A 4,038-nucleotide genomic window follows, 5' to 3' on the forward strand; every position below is an offset into this window, starting at 1 on the left:
CATTGCATGTGCACTCTCTCTCTCTCTCGAAACACTTAAAAAACTTTAAAAGAAAGGTGAAAAGACAATGTATAGAATGGAAGAAAATATTTGCAAAAAATATATATCTGGTAAGGGACTTGTATCTAGAATATACGGGGGCTCATAACTCAATGATAAGTCAAATAACCCAACTTAAAAATAGGCAAGGAGTCTGAATAGACCTTTCCCCAGGGAAGGCACACAAGTGGCAAATAAACACATGAAAGATACACAGCATCGTTAGTCCTCAGAAAAGCAAAAATCAGAAGCACAATGAGAGCTCACTCCACGCCCAGCATCACGGCTGGAATGAAAACACAATAACCCCTATTCATGGCTGGGGGTAATTGTGACTCTGTCCGGTGAGTCTGCCTTCTCCCAGCCTTCAGAGGGCACCTCCCGCAGCTCCTGGATGGGAATGACAGCATAGAAAAGAAACACTTTATAAGGGTCCTTATAAGAGACAAGCTGGAAGGTCAGAGGGCAAGGTCAGGGGCAGAGGTGAGGCTGAAGCGGGACCCTGAGCCAGGAAGGTGAGCCGCCTGTGAAGCTGGGAAAAGCAGGGAACCGATTCTCCCCTACAGCCTCAGGAAAAGGCAGCCCTTCGGATGCATTTTATATTTCTAACCTCCGGAATTCTACATAGTAATTTGTGTCATTTTAAGCCACTAGGTTCGTGGTCATTTGCGACAGCTGTAGTAGAGAGCGGAGTCCCACTCAGGGACGAGGGCTTTCCACTTCTACCGCCCATTGGTCAGGACACGTCACGTGGCCACACCGCCGCTAGGGTGTCTGGGAAATGTAGTCCATGGCTGGGCAGCCTTTTCCCCGGGGAGCTCCACCCACTGGGAGGTGGAGCATGGACTTTCTTGGAGGATTAGACCCTCCCTGCAGTGCCGCCCAGGATCCGAGAATGTTATGTTCAAAATTCTTCCAAGGGACCCCTCTTCCTGAACTTCTGTGGTTTCACGTCCAGGCTTCTAACTCCACTGGACATTCCACTGTCTGGAACTTCGTGGAGGCTGGTGTCCTAAGATTCCAATTGTACCCAGGGGGAGGGGAGCGTTGTTTAATAATGTCTAATAATAACTCTACGGCTTGTCCTGCAATGCTTTAACCTTCCGGAAAAGGGCCAAGACACTCATGGTAACTGAATCATTCACAGCCCTGGAGAAAAGGGACAGTCACTCAAACTGGGCCATTGGGGAACATTGAATAAAGGACCTTTATTTTTTTTAAACAGAGGTGTGGGCAGGTAATGGGAAGCCGCAGGGCATAGCGCAGCACTGGGGGCTGTGTGTGTTGGGGCGTCCGCACGGGTGCAGGGCGGGTCGCGGTGGGCACAACGCAGTGGGAGCTAGACTTGGAAAGGGCTCAGCTGCTCACCATTCGTGCAGAGGAATCGGGGGAATAAATACATCCGCCTCTTCCCTCGCGAGCCCATCTCCCAATGCTGCTTCCCATCGGATGAACGCAGCGGGAAGTGGCCAGTGGGAGACTGTGGGTTCCGTCTCCGCAGAGGAGCCTCTCCTGGGGCAGAGGCTGGAGTGGGAACCGATTTCAGAGGGGAGGGGGAGAGGGAGGGGCAAGTGGAAATTCTCAGAGCCCCAGGGCTCCGGGCTTCTGCGTTCCCCAGAGTCTGGCCGGCTCGCTGCTGGCTCTAAGCGTGGGCTTCTCGGTCTCTCGCTTTGGGCTGGGCTGGGGCTCCCTCGGGGACGCGGACCGAGCCAAATCAGAGCAGGCCTGGTGACAGCGGCCAGGATCGGGCTGCTGTCTTCCCTTCCAGGATGGAGCCCCAGTTATTGATCCTGATCGTCCACACCCTCTCCAGCCCAGCTCCTAGCGTCTCTCTCCGGCCTTTTCTCCCCCAACCTGGTCCTCCCAAACCCACCCACACCTCCACCTGCACATCCCTACATTCAGCTGATTCAGTCTCAACTCTCTTGACACCAAGGCTTTGGCCACACAGAGCTCCCTGCCAAGCACACCCTCCCACTGACACCCCCCCCCCAAATCCTACTATTGTGAGATCCAGGGGGCAGCATGTGAGCTGCGGCCTAAAGGAGGAGGAGTTCATCACAGGAAGAGCTGGGGCAGAGCATGCCGGGAAGGGGGCTTTGCAGGTGCAAAGGGCCTGAGGTTTGAATGTGTTTGTGTGTTGGAGGAGCCGCAGGGAGGCCAGTGTGCTTGGAGCAGCGTGGAGGGCAGGGGGCAACGTGAGGGCAGGAAAGTCACAGAGGGGCTGGACTTGGAGGGGCGTCTTTTAGACCATCATGGGGAGTTTGAACTTGATTTAAGTGCAGTGAAGGACCCTCAGAGAGTCTCAAAGTCGGCTCCGGCAGCCCTGACAAAACGCCACGAAGTGGGGGCCTGAACAGCAGACATTTCTTTTTCACAGTTTTGGAGACTGGGGAGTCCATGATCAGGTGCTGGCAGATTCGGTTCCCAGCGAGAACCCTCTTCCTGGCTTGGGGCAACTTGGTACCGCGTCCTCACATGGAGGAGAGAGCTGTGTCCTTGGAAGGGCACTAATCTATTTGGGCTCTACTCTCAAGATCTCATCTATCCCTAAGCAGCCCCCCGAAAGCCCCACCACCAAGTACCACCCCCACTGGGGATTGGGGGTTCAATTAGGTGGGTGGCCTGGGGGCACAAACACGCAGCCCCTGGCAGACCGACGGTTTACGTGAGCAGGTGAGGGAATGCGTTCCCGAAGGTCAAGCTGTTTCAGGGCCACAGCCGCGGTCCACCTACAGCCCACGGGCCCCAGGCTACCTGGTCCCCCTCGCTAGCCCCCGATCCGCCTCCTTCCCTGGGCCGCTGCTGGGTACCTCCCTGGGGACCTGTCACCTTGGCCGATTTGGAGCCGCTGCAGCGGCCCGTCCCTGGCTCTATCTCAATGACAGCCAAACAGCTCCATAAAAGCAAACAGCTCATCACAATTATTATAAAATATTAAAATGACTCACAAAATAAATTATTCACACACCTCATGTTCGGCTTCCAGGTGTTTGGGGACTAATGAGGGTTTTTTTTAGGCAGGCGGCAGGGAGTGGCCCTTGGGAGCCGGGTGGGGCCAGNCAGGAGGCAGAGGTGGAGCCAGGGCAGGACCCCGCGGCCCCGTGTGCACTTTGGCTTAGAACGGCTGGTGGAAGTGAAGGCAGCGTGGGAGGCCAGGGTCTTCACCTTGTCCCCTACGTCGGGTGGCTGGAGAAAGGGGGGTCCCTTCTGGATGCATGAAGGTTTAGAACTTTCAGGGTGTTGGTGGTGGGGGAGAGGTAGAGACAGAGAGAGACATACAGGCAGGCAGAGGCAGCCAGAGACAGAAAGACACAGAGAGGGGGTGCCTGGGTGGCTCCATAGGTTAAGCATCCGACTCTTGCTTTCCCCTGGGGTCAAGGTCTCACAGTTCGTGGGTTCGAGCCCCACGTCAGGCTCAGCGCAGAGCCTGCTTGGGATTCTCTCTCTCTCTCTCTCTCTCTCTCTGCCCTTCCCTGACTCGCACTTTCTCTCTNTATTTATTTTGAGAGAGAGAGAGAGAGAACACGAGCAGGAGAGGGGAAGAGAGAGAGGGAGACAGAATCTGAAGCAGGCTCCAGGCTCTGAGCTGTCAGCGAGTGCAAAGGCCCTGAGGTTGGAGAAAGCTTGGCAAATTCAAGGAACAGACAGAAAACAAACAGAACGTAGGGCAGTTTTCAAACAAGTGGGTTCTTAACAAGCAAAGGGAAAGAAGAGAGAGAGGGCGAGGGGCAAACCAAGAAACAGACCCTTAAGTACAAAGAAGGAAGGGCTGGTTACCCGCGGGGAGGTGGGCCCTGGGCCGTGGTGTGCGGAGACCCCGAATCACTCACACTGGGCTGTGCGACAACTCGCTGGGATTTAAGTCGAACTTGCGAACAAGGGCGCCCCCCAGCCACGCATTTCGATGGCTCGTGATCCGAAGCGCCCACGCGGCAAGTCGGGGCGAGGGGTCAGTTGGCCGCGGCGAGCGAGGGGCGGGACAAGGCCCTGGGGGGC

This window comes from Crocuta crocuta, unplaced genomic scaffold, assembly GCF_008692635.1.
Source record: "Crocuta crocuta isolate KB4526 unplaced genomic scaffold, BGI_CrCroc_1.0 scaffold110, whole genome shotgun sequence".
Classification (NCBI taxonomy): domain Eukaryota; kingdom Metazoa; phylum Chordata; class Mammalia; order Carnivora; family Hyaenidae; genus Crocuta; species Crocuta crocuta.